The sequence below is a fragment of the Mesoplodon densirostris genome, chromosome 12 (assembly GCF_025265405.1).
Source record: "Mesoplodon densirostris isolate mMesDen1 chromosome 12, mMesDen1 primary haplotype, whole genome shotgun sequence".
NCBI lineage: Eukaryota > Metazoa > Chordata > Mammalia > Artiodactyla > Ziphiidae > Mesoplodon > Mesoplodon densirostris.
This window is the reverse complement of record NC_082672.1, coordinates 100,346,261-100,369,816: the sequence shown is the minus strand read 5'-3', so window position 1 is coordinate 100,369,816 and position 23,556 is coordinate 100,346,261.

Here is a 23,556-nt window from a genome sequence, read left to right as displayed (position 1 = left end):
TGTTGGGGGTGAAGGGGAGGGCAAAGTGGGGGCTGTAACCCATATGTTATGGTGGAGGGTGTGGAAATTTAGAGAGATAAGTGACTGTCCAAGAGTCACAACCATGATGAATGATGGATCACGGACAGGACAGACAGAGCCAGTGCCTACCCTGAGCTCAATCCCTGGGGTAGATCTCTTGGTTGTGTCTTCACTGTATGCAGTGTTCCTTGCCCAGCACACAGAAACAGGGCCGGCACAAGTGATGGAAGACAGACTTTCCGCAGGAGAAGGACATTTCCTTTCCTTAGCACAGAATCTGATAGTGAATATTAGCCTCAAAGGAGAAAGGTGGAGTGAATTTCCTCCATCTACTCCTGGAGGCTCCTTCTTTCTCGGATTCCTCCAGAACTGGGTGTGGCATGTGGGTACAAGCATGGGCTCCCTGCAAAAGGAAGGAGGCCTGCCTAGCACTAGGTGCTTCAGGTAAGGGGGGAGGACTCATCCCGAGGCTCTAATAGGAAACAGTTAGAATGAGGGAAGTGGCAGAGAGATGTATCATAACCATTCAGAATGCTATGAGACCTACTAAGAGATGAGATTTCTTATTAAATGAAGTTGTAATTGACCCAGTAGTAGGCATGCTGAAACCCAGTTTTGTTCATTAAGAATCCAGCCATGGAGCAACTAAGTCCGTGCACCACAACTACTAAGCCTGTGCTCTAGAGCCCGCAAGTCACAACTACTGAGCCCAGGTGCCACAACTATTGACGCCCATGCACCTAGAGCCCACGCTCTGGAACAACAGAAGCCACCGAAATGAGAAGGCCGCACAGGGCAACGAAGACACAACACAGCCAAAAGGAAAAAAAAAGAATCCAGTAAACATTTGCCTGGGTGGTGATAGGATTTGTTTTCCAGGTTAAATGAGGCTCACTTGGTATAAAATCAATGCACACATTGAAAGTGTACAGTTTATTTACTTTTATATCCATACCCATTCATGATGCAGTGGTGATGGGAATATTTTCTAGAAAGTTGGCACCAGTAACAGTGATGTTTAGGGGAACATAAATCAAGGGAAACACAACACAAAAAGGTCACATACACACACAGAATCATACCACTCATTTCACATACAGACACACCCAGTCTCATGCACACAAACCTACACCACCTAACCGTAATACAGCTTCTTCATGGGACTATAGTAATTGGTCACGTTACTTGTAAATCACTTTCTATCACCAGGACCCCTACTCTCATTCCCAGCACAAATTTGGAATCAGTTTGCCCTCTACACTAAAACCAGCAAGAATGTCCCACTTTCTCATCTTCAAATTTCTTCCTCCCCATGTGACTGATTCCAGAATACATACCGTTTTCACCTTCTGGGAAGGCCACCTGCAATTACAGAAGAGAAAACACTATGAGGATAAGATCACAGTGATGCTCAGGTCTTTTGTTCATTTGCTGACAGTAGAAAACCTGATAAGAAACAGTGGTCCAGGGAACCCAGCAAGGGTTATCAGAGCAAACCTACTCAGGCTGAAAGGCAAGAACTTGGCTGGGAGGATGGAACTTCCAAGTCCATTTAGGTTGGAAAGTACAGAATTATTTTCCTAGAAGAAAAATCGATGCAGGAGAGAGAGCTCCGTCCTCTACAGGCTGTAATGGATGCTGTCAATTGTAATGTCCTGTGGAATCAGGCATCATGAGTTGGTCATAGACTCTCACTCCACATTCTCCCAACCAAGGGAATTCTATGTATCTGGAAGGAATACCCTCAAACATTCATAACTTAATTCTATTGAAAGAGAAATAAAGCAATATTTCTATCTCAGACCAGAAAAAATCCATCTTACCGTGGGGATCCACGGAGGCTTTTCCTCTGTCCTATCACGGTGCAGGTCATCCGCCACATCCTCAGGGAGAGCTGGAGGGACACAGAGTAACTGTCAGGACACTGGTGATGCGGCTCAGGAATTACTCAGGGGCTTTCCTCTCGATGAGGACATGGGGTGGTGTGTATGGATGTGGGAGGTTAGTAAGTGTGGGCTGAGCTGGTGTTGGGCCATCCTCTTTGGGGGATGAAGGAAGGCAAAGGACAAGAGGAAGGAAGTGAAAACAGAGCTTTGGCTTTCTAGCAAAGGGGAATCTCATGAGAAGGGAAGGGTCGATCTAAAAAATGGTAAACACTAAAATGCATGCTCTGTTTCAATGACACAGACCCATGCCCCATCCTGCCTCTTTTGAGCTCCTGCTAAATTGCCACTGTCGCTTGATTTTTCCCAGATCACTCTTTCCCCAGCATCCACAATGCCAGCTACTGCATTTATCATGTCTTCTGTTGTATGATATTTTATACTTGATTAACAGCAACCTCCATTAAAGGACTGAATTCAATCCTAGACAAAATATGCTGTATTTATTCACTAATCACTTGTCTTAAAGAAAATCAAATACACAAGATTTGACAAAACTGAAGTCCTCCCATTTAGATACAGCCACTATCAATCGTATCATATTTTTCTCCCAGTCTTTGTTTTCTATACAATGTACGTATGCCCACTGAGTCAGGGGCTGTCCATACTCTAGGGAGCTGTTCCATAAGTGGGACACTTCGTTATGAAGAGGGAGCCCGGACTGAGCACAGCCTGTCTATAAGCCAGCTGTGCAGGAGAAGTGTACAGGCTAACAGTCAGGTTCCACTTTGAGTCCTTGGGTGTGGGCTAAAGGAACTGACCAATTCTACAGCTTATGGTAATGTTATCCAATACAATAAAATAGCTCCCTGATTCTTATCTGCTTTTGGCCTTGTTTAAGCAATGACACCAGCACTGACAGATATGACCTGTACTGTATACATGGGGTCTCACACCTCTCAGAATCTGTGAGCTGACCAGGAGAATGCAGGTCCTGAGGTGAATTTCACATTAATGACTGTGCCAAAGTCAACTGATAAGCCCACCCATAGCTGCCCTGGATTCTGTGACCACTAATGCCACCTGATGGGCAAGGTCTGGACCTTTGGAGATGTGAGGACTTCCAGCCAAGGATACGGATGCAGGGACTCCCTTGCTCCATGACTGAGGATCCCTTGGCTGAGTGGTAAGTGCAGGTCAGGGATCCAGAGCACCCACATTGGGACCCACCCCTGGGTTCTCAGTTTGGCTTTTCCACTTAGGAGGTCAAGAGCTTAGAACATTTATCTCTGCACCATCTCCTTCTGAGGAAAAGGAATATTAACCAAATCTGGGCAACAGCTGTGTTGAGGGAAGAACAAGGTAGTGTACAGACAGTGTGCAGTGGTGATGAGCTTTGTTGACAGGTGAATTGTGCTGTGTAAGAGGGAAATATCTCCTCAGGAAACACACACACGCTCACGCATGCAGGTTCACAATCACACCACATAGACCCCAACCACATAGACACATGGACCCCACCCCAACCCTGATACACACAAACCCACATCATCTAAATGATGCAGTTACTTCCAAGACCATAGAACTTGGGCATGGCTCTTTACTGGGAAATCACTCTCTAGCTCTACACCCCCAGCCCTCATCCCTGGAGGGACCCTGAATCAGGGTGTCTCTCCAAGCAAAGCCAGCAAGAGAGTCCCACCTTCTTCATCATCTAGATTGTTCCTCAGCACAGGCGTGAACTCTGAATACATACCGTTTTTGTTTGCTGTCCAATCCACCTGTGATTAGAGAAGAGAAAACAGTGTAAGGATCTCAGCATCCTGTGCTCTGTGGACACAGGTATTTCATCTCTTTTTTTGTCCTCAGAAAACCAAATGGGAAACGGTTGTTGAGTCAATGGCCCCAAAAGAAACCAGAGAAGACAGCTGTGGGAAAGCCTGGAGCTTTGCCTGGAAGATCTCTCAGGTCCACTTTGAGGAGCAAATACAAAAGTCTATTTCAAGGAGGGAAATGTTCTGCTGAGGAAAGTGTGTCTGACTCTACAGTTTCTAACTGGTGTTGCCATTTTTTAAATGGCCTTTTGAATGAGTTATCTGTTGGGAAAGACCTTCACTCAGCATTCATCCAACCAAGCAAAATTGTATACATCAGCTGTCTTGAACATTGTAGATCTTCAGATCTGAAATCAATTGGAAAAGAAAGAAATGAAGCAAACTTTTAATCTCTGATAAATAAGGGGAGCTTACCCTGGATGTAGCAGGAGCCCCTTTGATTGTCCTCACATGGGGCAGTTTCTCCAACAGGTCCTCAGGGGGCTCTAGGAGGACACAGAGTAAGTGTCAGGACACTGGTGATGCTGCTCAGGAATTACTCAGAGAGCCTCGTTAATGTGGACACAGGGTGGGAGTGTATGGAGGCAGGTGGTTACTGAGTGTGGACTGAGGTGCTGTTGGACAAACCTCCCTGGTGGGTGGAGGAAGGCAAAGGGGAGGAACATTTCAGAAATGAGGAAGAGAACCTTTAGCTTTCTAGCTGTAGGGAACCTAATCAATTTGAAAGTGTCAGTCTGAAAAAGCTTAAACACTAACATTGCACTATGTTTCAGTAGAGAGTCCCACGGCCCCTCTGCCCATTTCAAAGTCCCTCCAAATCCCCCTTCTTCTTGAAATGTTACAAGACTCTTTCAGCTTCCTTCTAATCAAATATGTTGTTCCTTCATTCATCGTCCATTCTGTTGGATTTTTGACTTATTTTATTGTGATGAAATATACATATTTATGCTTTTCATAATTTTGAAGTATACAGTTCACTAGCATTTCTTACTTTCACAATGCTGTGTACCCATCAACACAATCTACATCTTAATCTTTTTCATCATTTCAACGTAACCTCTGTACCCATTAAATCATAATCCACCTTAATCCTGCCTCCTGACCTTGGTAATTTCTACTTCCGGTGTCTGTGAGTTTGCCTACACTAGGTACCTCATACAAGTGGAATCATATAATATTTGTCTTTCTGCGCCTGCCTTATTTCACTAAAAATAATATACTTTTTATATTATTTGGATCATTCATTTTGTAGCATAAGTCAATCTTTAATTCCTTTTTATGGTTGAAAATTATTCCATTCTGTGTATATATCACATTTTATTTATCCATTCATCACCTCATGGACTTTGGATTGTTTCTATCTTTTGGCTACTAAGAATAATGCGACTATGAACATTAGTGTACACATTTCTGTATGGCACCATAATGGTGACAAATAATATTGTACATATTTCAAATATCATTGAATATAACAACACAAGGTGTGACTCTGAGGTGAACTATGGACTTTTCATTAGTAAAAATATACTTACATTGTTTCACTAATTGTAACAAATGTACTTCACCTATGCTATATATTATTAATAGCTGAAACTGGAGTGATAGGATATAGGAATTTTCTGTATTGCATGTACATGTTTTATGTCAATGTATTCCTGTTCTAAATAATGTCTAATAATTTAAAGAAATCTCAAAACATGGTTTCAGGGAGGGATGTGTTGTTGCTGACGTTCAAAAATCAGCTAATGTCTAAACCATAACTAGAGACCATCTTCCCTCTTAAACATGAACCAAATGTTGAATTTTAAATGCATGCTGCAGAGCACAGGGAGAACAGCTCGGTGCTTTGTGACCACCTGGAGGGGTGGGATGGGGAGGGTGGGAGGGAGGGAGATGCATGAGGGAAGGGATGTGGGAACAGATGTATATGTATGACTGATTCACTTTGTTATAAAGCAGAAACTAATAAAAAAAATAAAATTAAAAAAATAAAATTCAATATATAAATAAATAAATGCATGTTTACTTCCATGGTTAAAACAGTACCAGCCGGCCTAGTAAGTTTCAATTTGAACACATGGAATAAAAGAAGAATACTGCTTAATATTTCATAGCTTTTTCTTCAATATGAGGCACTAAATCAACTAGAATAATTATTCTTGAGTGAACCGAACGAGACATTTTCCACAGTACCTTCAGCTGGGTCATTTATAGGGTGCATCCTAAAATGTGGCCGGATGCGGATCTTTTTCAGCCAGCCTGGGGTTGATATTCTTGACCTCTGATGAGTGTTTCTTCTTCTCACAATCTGGGAGCAGCATCCTGGGAAATGCATTACAATAGAGACAACTATTGACATCTTGCTGGCAGAAGACCATGGGGAAATGAGCAATAATTTATTCACAGTTCAATCCTTTGGTCCCTTTCCTCACCAGCGGCCCAGCAGAGCCTCCTGAATCAAAGTAGGACTTAGGAAGATCTTGCAGTTTGGTATGCAGTGAAAACACCCAACAGACAGGTTTTGTGGGCAAATATCTTTATTTAACTGAGAATGTCTAGAAACTCAGCAAACCATTGGGACCATGACTGATGGACTGGATTCAAATCCCGTTTAGAAGAAGCATGTACTTGGGAAAGATATGTAGATCCCTCTTTGCCTCAGTTCCCTGTTCTGAGATGTAGAAATGTTAACATGGCCTACATTTAGCATTATGTCATGTGGCCAAAAATGATTGAATACAGGTAAAATGTTTGAAAAATAAAGGACTGGTGCTTCACAAATGCTCTATAAGTGTTCAATCCTGAATGATGGCAAGAAGAAGCTGGATATTTTGTAGCTGTTGGAGGGAGAGAAGGGATTTGACGGCTCCAAGTAAAGGGGGATTCAAGCTTACTCTTCAGCTTTTTCATGGGAACAATGCTTTACAGCTCATGGAGAATATCCATTATCATGTCTGACACCCAGCCCTGTTGGGGGTGAAGGGGAGGGCAAAGTGGGGGCTGTAACCCATATGTTATGGTGGAGGGTGTGGAAATTTAGAGAGATAAGTGACTGTCCAAGAGTCACAACCATGATGAATGATGGATCACGGACAGGACAGACAGAGCCAGTGCCTACCCTGAGCTCAATCCCTGGGGTAGATCTCTTGGTTCTGTCTTCACTGTATGCAGTGTTCCTTGCCCAGCACACAGAAACAGGGCCGGCACAAGTGATGGAAGACAGACTTTCCGCAGGAGAAGGACATTTCCTTTCCTTAGCACAGAATCTGATAGTGAATATTAGCCTCAAAGGAGAAAGGTGGAGTGAATTTCCTCCATCTACTCCTGGAGGCTCCTTCTTTCTCGGATTCCTCCAGAACTGGGTGTGGCATGTGGGTACAAGCATGGGCTCCCTGCAAAAGGAAGGAGGCCTGCCTAGCACTAGGTGCTTCAGGTAAGGGGGGAGGACTCATCCCGAGGCTCTAATAGGAAACAGTTAGAATGAGGGAAGTGGCAGAGAGATGTATCATAACCATTCAGAATGCTATGAGACCTACTAAGAGATGAGATTTCTTATTAAATGAAGTTGTAATTGACCCAGTAGTAGGCATGCTGAAACCCAGTTTTGTTCATTAAGAATCCAGCCATGGAGCAACTAAGTCCGTGCACCACAACTACTAAGCCTGTGCTCTAGAGCCCGCAAGTCACAACTACTGAGCCCAGGTGCCACAACTATTGAAGCCCATGCACCTAGAGCCCGCGCTCTGGAACAACAGAAGCCACCGAAATGAGAAGGCCGCACAGGGCAACGAAGACACAACACAGCCAAAAGGAAAAAAAAAGAATCCAGTAAACATTTGCCTGGGTGGTGATAGGATTTGTTTTCCAGGTTAAATGAGGCTCACTTGGTATAAAATCAATGCACACATTGAAAGTGTACAGTTTATTTACTTTTATATCCATACCCATTCATGATGCAGTGGTGATGGGAATATTTTCTAGAAAGTTGGCACCAGTAACAGTGATGTTTAGGGGAACATAAATCAAGGGAAACACAACACAAAAAGTTCACATACACACACAGAATCATACCACTCATTTCACATACAGACATACCCAGTCTCATGCACACAAACCTACACCACCTAACCGTAATACAGCTTCTTCGTGGGACTATAGTAATTGGTCACGTTACTTGTAAATCACTTTCTATCACCAGGACCCCTACTCTCATTCCCAGCACAAATTTGGAATCAGTTTGCCCTCTACCCTAAAACCAGCAAGAATGTCCCACTTTCTCATCTTCAAAGTTCTTCCTCCCCAAGTGACTGATTCCAGAATACATACCGTTTTCACCTTCTGGGAAGGCCACCTGCAATTACAGAAGAGAAAACACTATGAGGATAAGATCACAGTGATGCTCAGGTCTTTTGTTCATTTGCTGACAGTAGAAAACCTGATAAGAAACAGTGGTCCAGGGAACCCAGCAAGGGTTATCAGAGCAAACCTACTCAGGCTGAAAGGCAAGATCTTGGCTGGGAGGATGGAACTTCCAAGTCCATTTAGGTTGGAAATTACAGAATTATTTTCCTAGAAGAAAAATCGATGCAGGAGAGAGAGCTCCATACTCTACAGGCTGTAATGGATGCTGTCAATTGTAATGTCCTGTGGAATCAGGCATCATGAGTTGGTCATAGACTCTCACTCCACATTCTCCCAACCAAGGGAATTGTATGTATCTGGAAGGAATACCCTCAAATATTCATAACTTAATTCTATTGAAAGAGAAATAAAGCAATATTTCTATCTCAGACTAGAAAAAAATCCAGCTTACCGTGGGGATCCACGGAGGCTTTTCCTCTGTCCTATCACGGTGCAGGTCATCCGCCACATCCTGAGGGAGAGCTGGAGGGACACAGAGTAACTGTCAGGACACTGGTGATGCGGCTCAGGAATTACTCAGGGGCTTTCCTCTCGATGAGGACATGGGGTGGTGTGTATGGATGTGGGAGGTTAGTAAGTGTGGGCTGAGCTGGTGTTGGGCCATCCTCTTTGGGGGATGAAGGAAGGCAAAGGACAAGAGGAAGGAAGTGAAAACAGAGCTTTGGCTTTCAAGCAAAGGGGAATCTCATGAGAAGGGAAGGGTCGATCTAAAAAATGGTAAACACTAAAATGCATGCTCTGTTTCAATGACACAGACCCATGCCCCATCCTGCCTCTTTTGAGCTCCTGCTAAATTGCCACTGTCGCTTGATTTTTCCCAGATCACTCTTTCCCCAGCATCCACAATGCCAGCTACTGCATTTATCATGTCCTCTGTTGTATGATATTTTATACTTGATTAACAGCAACCTCCATTAAAGGACTGAATTCAATCCTAGACAAAATATGCTATATTTATTCACTAATCACTTGTCTTAAAGAAAATCAAATACACAAGATTTGACAAAACTGAAGTCCTACCATTTAGATACAGCCACTATCAATCGTATCATATTTTTCTCCCAGTATTTGTTTTCTATACAATGTACGTATGCCCACTGAGTCAGGGGCTGTCCATACTCTAGGGAGCTGTTCCATAAGTGGGACACTTCGATATGAAGAGGGAGCCCGGACTGAGCACAGCCTGTCTCTAAGCCAGCTGTGCAGGAGAAGTGTACAGGCTAACAGTCAAGTTCCACTTTGAGTCCTTGGGTGTGGGCTAAAGGAACTGACCAATTCTACAGCTTATGGTAATGTTATCCAATACAATAAAATAGCTCCCTGATTCTTATCTGCTTTTGGCCTTGTTTAAGCAATGACACCAGCACTGACAGATATGACCTGTACTGTATACATGGGGTCTCACACCTCTCAGAATCTGTGAGCTGACCAGGAGAATGCAGGTCCTGAGGTGAATTTCACATTAATGACTGTGCCAAAGTCAACTGATAAGCCCACCCATAGCTGCCCTGGATTCTGTGACCACTAATGCCACCTGATGGGCAAGGTCTGGACCTTTGGAGATGCGAGGACTTCCAGCCAAGGATACGGATGCAGGGACTCCCTTGCTCCATGACTGAGGATCCCTTGGCTGAGTGGTAAGTGCAGGTCAGGGATCCAGAGCACCCACATTGGGACCCACCCCTGGGTTCTCAGTTTGGCTTTTCCACTTAGGAGGTCAAGAGCTTAGAACATTTATCTCTGCACCATCTCCTTCTGAGGAAAAGGAATATTAACCAAATCTGGGCAACAGCTGTGTTGAGGGAAGAACAAGGTAGTGTACGGACAGTGTGCAGTGGTGATGAGCTTTGTTGACAGGTGAATTGTGCTGTGTAAGAGGGAAATATCTCCTCAGGAAACACACACATGCTCACGCATGCAGGTTCACAATCACACCACATAGACCCCAACCACATAGACACATGGACCCCACCCCAACCCTGATACACACAAACCCACATCATCTAATTGATGCAGTTACTTCCAAGACCATAGAACTTGGGCATGGCTCTTTACTGGGAAATCACTCTCTAGCTCTACACCCCCAGCCCTCATCCCTGTAGGGACCCTGAATCAGGGTGTCTCTCCAAGCAAAGCCAGCAAGAGAGTCCCACCTTCTTCATCATCTAGATTGTTCCTCAGCACAGGGGTGAACTCTGAATACATACCGTTTTTGTTTGCTGTCCAATCCACCTGTGATTAGAGAAGAGAAAACAGTGTAAGGATCTCAGCATCCTGTGCTCTGTGGACACAGGTATTTCATCTCTTTTTTTGCCCTCAGAAAACCAAATGGGAAACGGTTGTTGAGTCAATGGCCCCAAAAGAAACCAGAGAAGACAGCTGTGGGAAAGGCTGGAGCTTTGCCTGGAAGATCTCTCAGGTCCACTTTGAGGAGCAAATACAAAAGTCTATTTCAAGGAGGGAAATTTTCTGCTGAGGAAAGTGTGTCTGACTCTACAGTTTCTAACTGGTGTTGCCATTTTTTAAATGGCCTTTTGAATGAGTTATCTGTTGGGAAAGACCTTCACTCAGCATTCATCCAACCAAGCAAAATTGTATACATCAGCTGTCTTGAACATTGTAGATCTTCAGATCTGAAATCAATTGGAAAAGAAAGAAATGAAGCAAACTTTTAATCTCTGATAAATAAGGGGAGCTTACCCTGGATGTAGCAGGAGCCCCTTTGATTGTCCTCACATGGGGCAGTTTCTCCAACAGGTCCTCAGGGGGCTCTAGGAGGACACAGAGTAAGTGTCAGGACACTGGTGATGCTGCTCAGGAATTACTCAGAGAGCCTCGTTAATGTGGACACAGGGTGGGAGTGTATGGAGGCAGGTGGTTACTGAGTGTGGACTGAGGTGCTGTTGGACAAACCTCCCTGGTGGGTGGAGGAAGGCAAAGGGGAGGAACATTTCAGAAATGAGGAAGAGAACCTTTAGCTTTCTAGCTGTAGGGAACCTAATCAATTTGAAAGTGTCAGTCTGAAAAGCTTAAACACTAACATTGCACTATGTTTCAGTAGAGAGTCCCACGGCCCCTCTGCCCATTTCAAAGTCCCTCCAAATCCCCCTTCTTCTTGAAATGTTACAAGACTCTTTCAGCTTCCTTCTAATCAAATATGTTGTTCCTTCATTCATCGTCCATTCTGTTGGATTTTTGACTTATTTTATTGTGATGAAATATACATATTTATGCTTTGCATAATTTTGAAGTATACAGTTCACTAGCATTTCTTACTTTCACAATGCTGTGTACCCATCAACACAATCTACATCTTAATCTTTTTCATCATTTCAACGTAACCTCTGTACCCATTAAATCATAATCCACCTTACTCCTGCCTCCTGACCTTGGTAATTTCTACTTCCGGTGTCTGTGAGTTTGCCTACACTAGGTACCTCATACAAGTGGAATCATATAATATTTGTCTTTCTGCGCCTGCCTTATTTCACTAACAATAATATATTTTTTATATTATTTGGATCATTCATTTTGTAGCATAAGTCAATCTTTAATTCCTTTTTATGGTTGAAAATTATTCCATTCTGTGTATATATCACATTTTATTTATCCATTCATCACCTCATGGACTTTGGATTGTTTCTATCTTTTGGCTACTAAGAATAATGCGACTATGAACATTCGTGTACACATTTCTGTATGGCACCATAATGGTGACAAATAATATTGTACATATTTCAAATATCATTGAATATAACAACACAAGGTGTGACTCTGAGGTGAACTATGGACTTTTCATTAGTAAAAATATACTTACATTGTTTCACTAATTGTAACAAATGTACTTCACCTATGCTATATATTATTAATAGCTGAAACTGGAGTGATAGGATACAGGAATTTTCTGTATTGCATGTACATGTTTTATGTCAATATATTCCTGTTCTAAATAATGTCTAATAATTTAAAGAAATCTCAAAACATGGTTTCAGGGAGGGATGTGTTGTTGCTGACGTTCAAAAATCAGCTAATGTCTAAACCATAACTAGAGACCATCTTCCCTCTTAAACATGAACCAAATGTTGAATTTTAAATGCATGCCGCAGAGCACAGGGAGAACAGCTCGGTGCTTTGTGACCGCCTGGAGGGGTGGGATGGGGAGGGTGGGAGGGAGGGAGATGCATGAGGGAAGGGATGTGGGAACAGATGTATATGTATGACTGATTCACTTTGTTATAAAGCAGAAACTAATAAAAAAAATAAAATTCAAAAAATAAATAAATAAATAAATAAATGCATGTTTACTTCCATGGTTAAAACAGTACCAGCTGGCTTAGTAAGTTTCAATTTGAACACATGGAATAAAAGAAGAATACTGCTTAATATTTCATAGCTTTTTCTTAAATATGAGGCACTGAATAAACTAGAATAATTATTCTTGAGTGAACCGAACGAGACATTTTCCACAGTACCTTCAGCTGGGTCATTTATAGGGTGCATCCTAAAATGTGGCCGGATGCGGATCTTTTTCAGCCAGCCTGGGGTTGATATTCTTGACCTCTGATGAGTGTTTCTTCTTCTCACAATCTGGGAGCAGCATCCTGGGAAATGCATTACAATAGAGACAACTATTGACATCTTGCTGGCAGAAGACCATGGGGAAATGAGCAATAATTTATTCACAGTTCAATCCTTTGGTCCCTTTCCTCACCAGCGGCCCAGCAGAGCCTCCTGAATCAAAGTTGGACTTAGGAAGATCTTGCAGTTTGGTATGCAGTGAAAACACCCAACAGACAGGTTTTGTGGGCAAATATCTTTATTTAACTGAGAATGTCTAGAAACTCAGCAAACCATTGGGACCATGACTGATGGACTGGATTCAAATCCCGTTTAGAAGAAGCATGTACTTGGGAAAGATATGTAGACCCCTCTTTGCCTCAGTTCCCTGTTCTGAGATGTAGAAATGTTAACATGGCCTACATTTAGCATTATGTCATGTGGCCCAAAATGATTGAATACAGGTAAAATGTTTGAAAAATAAAGGACTGGTGCTTCACAAATACTCTATAAGTGTTCAATCCTGAATGATGGCAAGAAGAAGCTGGATATTTTGTAGCTGTTGGAGGGAGAGAAGGGATTTGACGGCTCCAAGTAAAGGGGGATTCAAGCTTACTCTTCAGCTTTTTCATGGGAACAATGCTTTACAGCTCATGGAGAATATCCATTATGATGTCTGACACCCAGCCCTGTTGGGGGTGAAGGGGAGGGCAAAGTGGGGGCTGTAACCCATATGTTATGGTGGAGGGTGTGGAAATTTAGAGAGATAAGTGACTGTCCAAGAGTCACAACCATGATGAATGATGGATCACGGACAGGACAGACAGAGCCAGTGCCTACCCTGAGCTCAATCCCTGGGGTAGATCTCTTGGTTGTGTCTTCACTGTATGCAGTGTTCCTTGCCCAGCACACAGAAACAGGGCCGGCACAAGTGATGGAAGACAGACTTTCCGCAGGAGAAGGACATTTCCTTTCCTTAGCACAGAATCTGATAGTGAATATTAGCCTCAAAGGAGAAAGGTGGAGTGAATTTCCTCCATCTACTCCTGGAGGCTCCTTCTTTCTCGGATTCCTCCAGAACTGGGTGTGGCATGTGGGTACAAGCATGGGCTCCCTGCAAAAGGAAGGAGGCCTGCCTAGCACTAGGTGCTTCAGGTAAGGGGGGAGGACTCATCCCGAGGCTCTAATAGGAAACAGTTAGAATGAGGGAAGTGGCAGAGAGATGTATCATAACCATTCAGAATGCTATGAGACCTACTAAGAGATGAGATTTCTTATTAAATGAAGTTGTAATTGACCCAGTAGTAGGCATGCTGAAACCCAGTTTTGTTCATTAAGAATCCAGCCATGGAGCAACTAAGTCCGTGCACCACAACTACTAAGCCTGTGCTCTAGAGCCCGCAAGTCACAACTACTGAGCCCAGGTGCCACAACTATTGAAGCCCATGCACCTAGAGCCCGCGCTCTGGAACAACAGAAGCCACCGAAATGAGAAGGCCGCACAGGGCAACGAAGACACAACACAGCCAAAAGGAAAAAAAAAGAATCCAGTAAACATTTGCCTGGGTGGTGATAGGATTTGTTTTCCAGGTTAAATGAGGCTCACTTGGTATAAAATCAATGCACACATTGAAAGTGTACAGTTTATTTACTTTTATATCCATACCCATTCATGATGCAGTGGTGATGGGAATATTTTCTAGAAAGTTGGCACCAGTAACAGTGATGTTTAGGGGAACATAAATCAAGGGAAACACAACACAAAAAGTTCACATACACACACAGAATCATACCACTCATTTCACATACAGACATACCCAGTCTCATGCACACAAACCTACACCACCTAACCGTAATACAGCTTCTTCGTGGGACTATAGTAATTGGTCACGTTACTTGTAAATCACTTTCTATCACCAGGACCCCTACTCTCATTCCCAGCACAAATTTGGAATCAGTTTGCCCTCTACCCTAAAACCAGCAAGAATGTCCCACTTTCTCATCTTCAAAGTTCTTCCTCCCCAAGTGACTGATTCCAGAATACATACCGTTTTCACCTTCTGGGAAGGCCACCTGCAATTACAGAAGAGAAAACACTATGAGGATAAGATCACAGTGATGCTCAGGTCTTTTGTTCATTTGCTGACAGTAGAAAACCTGATAAGAAACAGTGGTCCAGGGAACCCAGCAAGGGTTATCAGAGCAAACCTGCTCAGGCTGAAAGGCAAGATCTTGGCTGGGAGGATGGAACTTCCAAGTCCATTTAGGTTGGAAATTACAGAATTATTTTCCTAGAAGAAAAATCGATGCAGGAGAGAGAGCTCCATACTCTACAGGCTGTAATGGATGCTGTCAATTGTAATGTCCTGTGGAATCAGGCATCATGAGTTGGTCATAGACTCTCACTCCACATTCTCCCAACCAAGGGAATTGTATGTATCTGGAAGGAATACCCTCAAATATTCATAACTTAATTCTATTGAAAGAGAAATAAAGCAATATTTCTATCTCAGACTAGAAAAAAATCCAGCTTACCGTGGGGATCCACGGAGGCTTTTCCTCTGTCCTATCACGGTGCAGGTCATCCGCCACATCCTGAGGGAGAGCTGGAGGGACACAGAGTAACTGTCAGGACACTGGTGATGCGGCTCAGGAATTACTCAGGGGCTTTCCTCTCGATGAGGACATGGGGTGGTGTGTATGGATGTGGGAGGTTAGTAAGTGTGGGCTGAGCTGGTGTTGGGCCATCCTCTTTGGGGGATGAAGGAAGGCAAAGGACAAGAGGAAGGAAGTGAAAACAGAGCTTTGGCTTTCAAGCAAAGGGGAATCTCATGAGAAGGGAAGGGTCGATCTAAAAAATGGTAAACACTAAAATGCATGCTCTGTTTCAATGACACAGACCCATGCCCCATCCTGCCTCTTTTGAGCTCCTGCTAAATTGCCACTGTCGCTTGATTTTTCCCAGATCACTCTTTCCCCAGCATCCACAATGCCAGCTACTGCATTTATCATGTCCTCTGTTGTATGATATTTTATACTTGATTAACAGCAACCTCCATTAAAGGACTGAATTCAATCCTAGACAAAATATGCTATATTTATTCACTAATCACTTGTCTTAAAGAAAATCAAATACACAAGATTTGACAAAACTGAAGTCCTACCATTTAGATACAGCCACTATCAATCGTATCATATTTTTCTCCCAGTATTTGTTTTCTATACAATGTACGTATGCCCACTGAGTCAGGGGCTGTCCATACTCTAGGGAGCTGTTCCATAAGTGGGACACTTCGATATGAAGAGGGAGCCCGGACTGAGCACAGCCTGTCTCTAAGCCAGCTGTGCAGGAGAAGTGTACAGGCTAACAGTCAGGTTCCACTTTGAGTCCTTGGGTGTGGGCTAAAGGAACTGACCAATTCTACAGCTTATGGTAATGTTATCCAATACAATAAAATAGCTCCCTGATTCTTATCTGCTTTTGGCCTTGTTTAAGCAATGACACCAGCACTGACAGATATGACCTGTACTGTATACATGGGGTCTCACACCTCTCAGAATCTGTGAGCTGACCAGGAGAATGCAGGTCCTGAGGTGAATTTCACATTAATGACTGTGCCAAAGTCAACTGATAAGCCCACCCATAGCTGCCCTGGATTCTGTGACCACTAATGCCACCTGATGGGCAAGGTCTGGACCTTTGGAGATGCGAGGACTTCCAGCCAAGGATACGGATGCAGGGACTCCCTTGCTCCATGACTGAGGATCCCTTGGCTGAGTGGTAAGTGCAGGTCAGGGATCCAGAGCACCCACATTGGGACCCACCCCTGGGTTCTCAGTTTGGCTTTTCCACTTAGGAGGTCAAGAGCTTAGAACATTTATCTCTGCACCATCTCCTTCTGAGGAAAAGGAATATTAACCAAATCTGGGCAACAGCTGTGTTGAGGGAAGAACAAGGTAGTGTACGGACAGTGTGCAGTGGTGATGAGCTTTGTTGACAGGTGAATTGTGCTGTGTAAGAGGGAAATATCTCCTCAGGAAACACACACATGCTCACGCATGCAGGTTCACAATCACACCACATAGACCCCAACCACATAGACACATGGACCCCACCCCAACCCTGATACACACAAACCCACATCATCTAAATGATGCAGTTACTTCCAAGACCATAGAACTTGGGCATGGCTCTTTACTGGGAAATCACTCTCTAGCTCTACACCCCCAGCCCTCATCCCTGGAGGGACCCTGAATCAGGGTGTCTCTCCAAGCAAAGCCAGCAAGAGAGTCCCACCTTCTTCATCATCTAGATTGTTCCTCAGCACAGGGGTGAACTCTGAATACATACCGTTTTTGTTTGCTGTCCAATCCACCTGTGATTAGAGAAGAGAAAACAGTGTAAGGATCTCAGCATCCTGTGCTCTGTGGACACAGGTATTTCATCTCTTTTTTTGCCCTCAGAAAACCAAATGGGAAACGGTTGTTGAGTCAATGGCCCCAAAAGAAACCAGAGAAGACAGCTGTGGGAAAGGCTGGAGCTTTGCCTGGAAGATCTCTCAGGTCCACTTTGAGGAGCAAATACAAAAGTCTATTTCAAGGAGGGAAATTTTCTGCTGAGGAAAGTGTGTCTGACTCTACAGTTTCTAACTGGTGTTGCCATTTTTTAAATGGCCTTTTGAATGAGTTATCTGTTGGGAAAGACCTTCACTCAGCATTCATCCAACCAAGCAAAATTGTATACATCAGCTGTCTTGAACATTGTAGATCTTCAGATCTGAAATCAATTGGAAAAGAAAGAAATGAAGCAAACTTTTAATCTCTGATAAATAAGGGGAGCTTACCCTGGAGGTAGCAGGAGCCCCTTTGATTGTCCTCACATGGGGCAGTTTCTCCAACAGGTCCTCAGGGGGCTCTAGGAGGACACAGAGTAAGTGTCAGGACACTGGTGATGCTGCTCAGGAATTACTCAGAGAGCCTCGTTAATGTGGACACAGGGTGGGAGTGTATGGAGGCAGGTGGTTACTGAGTGTGGACTGAGGTGCTGTTGGACAAACCTCCCTGGTGGGTGGAGGAAGGCAAAGGGGAGGAACATTTCAGAAATGAGGAAGAGAACCTTTAGCTTTCTAGCTGTAGGGAACCTAATCAATTTGAAAGTGTCAGTCTGAAAAAGCTTAAACACTAACATTGCACTATGTTTCAGTAGAGAGTCCCACGGCCCCTCTGCCCATTTCAAAGTCCCTCCAAATCCCCCTTCTTCTTGAAATGTTACAAGACTCTTTCAGCTTCCTTCTAATCAAATATGTTGTTCCTTCATTCATCGTCCATTCTGTTGGATTTCTGACTTATTTTATTGTGATGAAATATACATATTTATGCTTTGCATAATTTTGAAGTATACAGTTCACTAGCATTTCTTACTTTCACAATGCTGTGTACCCATCAACACAATCTACATCTTAATCTTTTTCATCATTTCAACGTAACCTCTGTACCCATTAAATCATAATCCACCTTACTCCTGCCTCCTGACCTTGGTAATTTCTACTTCCGGTGTCTGTGAGTTTGCCTACACTAGGTACCTCATACAAGTGGAATCATATAATATTTGTCTTTCTGCGCCTGCCTTATTTCACTAACAATAATATATTTTTTATATTATTTGGATCATTCATTTTGTAGCATAAGTCAATCTTTAATTCCTTTTTATGGTTGAAAATTATTCCATTCTGTGTATATATCACATTTTATTTATCCATTCATCACCTCATGGACTTTGGATTGTTTCTATCTTTTGGCTACTAAGAATAATGCGACTATGAACATTCGTGTACACATTTCTGTATGGCACCATAATGGTGACAAATAATATTGTACATATTTCAAATATCATTGAATATAACAACACAAGGTGTGACTCTGAGGTGAACTATGGACTTTTCATTAGTAAAAATATACTTACATTGTTTCACTAATTGTAACAAATGTACTTCACCTATGCTATATATTATTAATAGCTGAAACTGGAGTGATAGGATACAGGAATTTTCTGTATTGCATGTACATGTTTTATGTCAATATATTCCTGTTCTAAATAATGTCTAATAATTTAAAGAAATCTCAAAACATGGTTTCAGGGAGGGATGTGTTGTTGCTGACGTTCAAAAATCAGCTAATGTCTAAACCATAACTAGAGACCATCTTCCCTCTTAAACATGAACCAAATGTTGAATTTTAAATGCATGCCGCAGAGCACAGGGAGAACAGCTCGGTGCTTTGTGACCGCCTGGAGGGGTGGGATGGGGAGGGTGGGAGGGAGGGAGATGCATGAGGGAAGGGATGTGGGAACAGATGTATATGTATGACTGATTCACTTTGTTATAAAGCAGAAACTAATAAAAAAAATAAAATTCAAAAAATAAATAAATAAATAAATAAATGCATGTTTACTTCCATGGTTAAAACAGTACCAGCTGGCTTAGTAAGTTTCAATTTGAACACATGGAATAAAAGAAGAATACTGCTTAATATTTCATAGCTTTTTCTTAAATATGAGGCACTGAATAAACTAGAATAATTATTCTTGAGTGAACCGAACGAGACATTTTCCACAGTACCTTCAGCTGGGTCATTTATAGGGTGCATCCTAAAATGTGGCCGGATGCGGATCTTTTTCAGCCAGCCTGGGGTTGATATTCTTGACCTCTGATGAGTGTTTCTTCTTCTCACAATCTGGGAGCAGCATCCTGGGAAATGCATTACAATAGAGACAACTATTGACATCTTGCTGGCAGAAGACCATGGGGAAATGAGCAATAATTTATTCACAGTTCAATCCTTTGGTCCCTTTCCTCACCAGCGGCCCAGCAGAGCCTCCTGAATCAAAGTTGGACTTAGGAAGATCTTGCAGTTTGGTATGCAGTGAAAACACCCAACAGACAGGTTTTGTGGGCAAATATCTTTATTTAACTGAGAATGTCTAGAAACTCAGCAAACCATTGGGACCATGACTGATGGACTGGATTCAAATCCCGTTTAGAAGAAGCATGTACTTGGGAAAGATATGTAGACCCCTCTTTGCCTCAGTTCCCTGTTCTGAGATGTAGAAATGTTAACATGGCCTACATTTAGCATTATGTCATGTGGCCAAAAATGATTGAATACAGGTAAAATGTTTGAAAAATAAAGGACTGGTGCTTCACAAATACTCTATAAGTGTTCAATCCTGAATGATGGCAAGAAGAAGCTGGATATTTTGTAGCTGTTGGAGGGAGAGAAGGGATTTGACGGCTCCAAGTAAAGGGGGATTCAAGCTTACTGTTCAGCTTTTTCATGGGAACAATGCTTTACAGCTCATGGAGAATATCCATTATGATGTCTGACACCCAGCCCGGTTGGGGGTGAAGGGGAGGGCAAAGTGGGGGCTGTAACCCATATGTTATGGTGGAGGGTGTGGAAATTTAGAGAGATAAGTGACTGTCCAAGAGTCACAACCATGATGAATGATGGATCACGGACAGGACAGACAGAGCCAGTGCCTACCCTGAGCTCAATCCCTGGGGTAGATCTCTTGGTTCTGTCTTCACTGTATGCAGTGTTCCTTGCCCAGCACACAGAAACAGGGCCGGCACAAGTGATGGAAGACAGACTTTCCGCAGGAGAAGGACATTTCCTTTCCTTAGCACAGAATCTGATAGTGAATATTAGCCTCAAAGGAGAAAGGTGGAGTGAATTTCCTCCATCTACTCCTGGAGGCTCCTTCTTTCTCGGATTCCTCCAGAACTGGGTGTGGCATGTGGGTACAAGCATGGGCTCCCTGCAAAAGGAAGGAGGCCTGCCTAGCACTAGGTGCTTCAGGTAAGGGGGGAGGACTCATCCCGAGGCTCTAATAGGAAACAGTTAGAATGAGGGAAGTGGCAGAGAGATGTATCATAACCATTCAGAATGCTATGAGACCTACTAAGAGATGAGATTTCTTATTAAATGAAGTTGTAATTGACCCAGTAGTAGGCATGCTGAAACCCAGTTTTGTTCATTAAGAATCCAGCCATGGAGCAACTAAGTCCGTGCACCACAACTACTAAGCCTGTGCTCTAGAGCCCGCAAGTCACAACTACTGAGCCCAGGTGCCACAACTATTGAAGCCCATGCACCTAGAGCCCGTGCTCTGGAACAACAGAAGCCACCGAAATGAGAAGGCCGCACAGGGCAACGAAGACACAACACAGCCAAAAGGAAAAAAAAAAGAATCCAGTAAACATTTGCCTGGGTGGTGATAGGATTTGTTTTCCAGGTTAAATGAGGCTCACTTGGTATAAAATCAATGCACACATTGAAAGTGTACAGTTTATTTACTTTTATATCCATACCCATTCATGATGCAGTGGTGATGGGAATATTTTCTAGAAAGTTGGCACCAGTAAGAGTGATGTTTGGGGAACATAAATCAAGGGAAACACAACACAAAAAGTTCACATACACACACAGAATCATACCACTCATTTCACATACAGACACACCCAGTCTCATGCACACAAACCTACACCACCTAACCGTAATACAGCTTCTTCGTGGGACTATAGTAATTGGTCACGTTACTTGTACATCACTTTCTATCACCAGGACCCCTACTCTCATTCCCAGCACAAATTTGGAATCAGTTTGCCCTCTACACTAAAACCAGCAAGAATGTCCCACTTTCTCATCTTCAAAGTTCTTCCTCCCCAAGTGACTGATTCCAGAATACATACCGTTTTCACCTTCTGGGAAGGCCACCTGCAATTACAGAAGAGAAAACACTATGAGGATAAGATCACAGTGATGCTCAGGTCTTTTGTTCATTTGCTGACAGTAGAAAACCTGATAAGAAACAGTGGTCCAGGGAACCCAGCAAGGGTTATCAGAGCAAACCTACTCAGGCTGAAAGGCAAGAACTTGGCTGGGAGGATGGAACTTCCAAGTCCATTTAGGTTGGAAATTACAGAATTCGTTTCCTAGAAGAAAAATCGATGCAGGAGAGAGAGCTCCGTACTCTACAGGCTGTAATGGATGCTGTCAATTGTAATGTCCTGTGGAATCAGGCATCATGAGTTGGTCATAGACTCTCACTCAACATTCTCCCAACCAAGGGAATTGTATGTATCTGGAAGGAATACCCTCAAACATTCATAACTTAATTCTATTGAAAGAGAAATAAAGCAATATTTCTATCTCAGACCAGAAAAAATCCAGCTTACCGTGGGGATCCACGGAGGCTTTTCCTCTGTCCTATCACGGTGCAGGTCATCCGCCACATCCTCAGGGAGAGCTGGAGGGACACAGTAACTGTCAGGACACTGGTGATGCAGCTCAGGAATTACTCAGGGGCTTTCCTCTCGATGAGGACAGGGGGTGGTGTGTATGGATGTGGGAGGTTAGTAAGTGTGGGCTGAGCTGGTGTTGGGCCATCCTCTTTGGGGGATGAAGGAAGGCAAAGGACAAGAGGAAAGAAGTGAAAACAGAGCTTTGGCTTTCTAGCTAAGGGGAATCTCATCAGAAGGGAAGGGTCGATCTAAAAATTGGTAAACACTAAAATGCATGCTCTGTTTCAATGACACAGACCCATGACCCATCCTGCCTCTTTTGAGCTCCTGCTAAATTGCCACTGTCGCTTGATTTTTCCCAGATCACTCTTTCCCCAGCATCCACAATGCCAGCTACTGCATTTATCATGTCTTCTGTTGTATGATATTTTATACTTGATTAACAACAACCTCCATTAAAGGACTGAATTCAATCCTAGAAAAAATATGCTATATTTATTCACTAATCACTTGTCTTAAAGAAAATCAAATACACAAGATTTGACAAAACTGAAGTCCTACCATTTAGATACAGCCACTATCAATCGTATCATATTTTTCTCCGAGTCTTTGTTTTCTATACAATGTACGTATGCCCACTGAGTCAGGGGCTGTCCATACTCTAGGGAGCTGTTCCATAAGTGGGACACTTCGTTATGAAGAGGGAGCCCGGACTGAGCACAGCCTGTCTCTAACCCAGCTGTGCAGGAGAAGTGTACAGGCTAACAGTCAGGTTCCACTTTGAGTCCTTGGGTGTGGGCTAAAGGAACTGACCAATTCTACGGCTTATGGTAATGTTATCCAATACAATAAAATAGCTCCCTGATTCTTATCTGTTTTTGGCCTTGTTTAAGCAATGACACCAGCACTGACAGATATGACCTGTACTGTATACATGGGGTCTCACACCTCTCAGAATCTGTGAGCTGACCAGGAGAATGCAGGTCCTGAGGTGAATTTCACATTAATGACTGTGCCAAAGTCAACTGATAAGCCCACCCATAGCTGCCCTGGATTCTGTGACCACTAATGCCAGCTGATGGGCAAGGTCTGGACCTTTGGAGATGCGAGTACTTCCAGCCAAGGATACGGATGCAGGGACTCCCTTGCTCCATGACTGAGGATCCCTTGGCTGAGTGGTAAGTGCAGGTCAGGGATCCAGAGCACCCACATTGGGACCCACCCCTGGGTTCTCAGTTTGGCTTTTCCACTTAGGAGGTCAAGAGCTTAGAACATTTATCTCTGCACCATCTCCTTCTGTGGAAAAGGAATAGTAACCAAATCTGGGCAACAGCTGTGTTGAGGGAAGAACAAGGTAGTGTACAGACAGTGTGCAGTGGTGATGAGCTTTGTTGACAGGTGAATTGTGCTGTGTAAGAGGGAAATATCTCCTCAGGAAACACACACACGCTCACGCATGCAGGTTCACAATCACACCACATAGGCTCACACATGGACCCCACTCCAACCCTGATACACACAAACCCACATCATCTA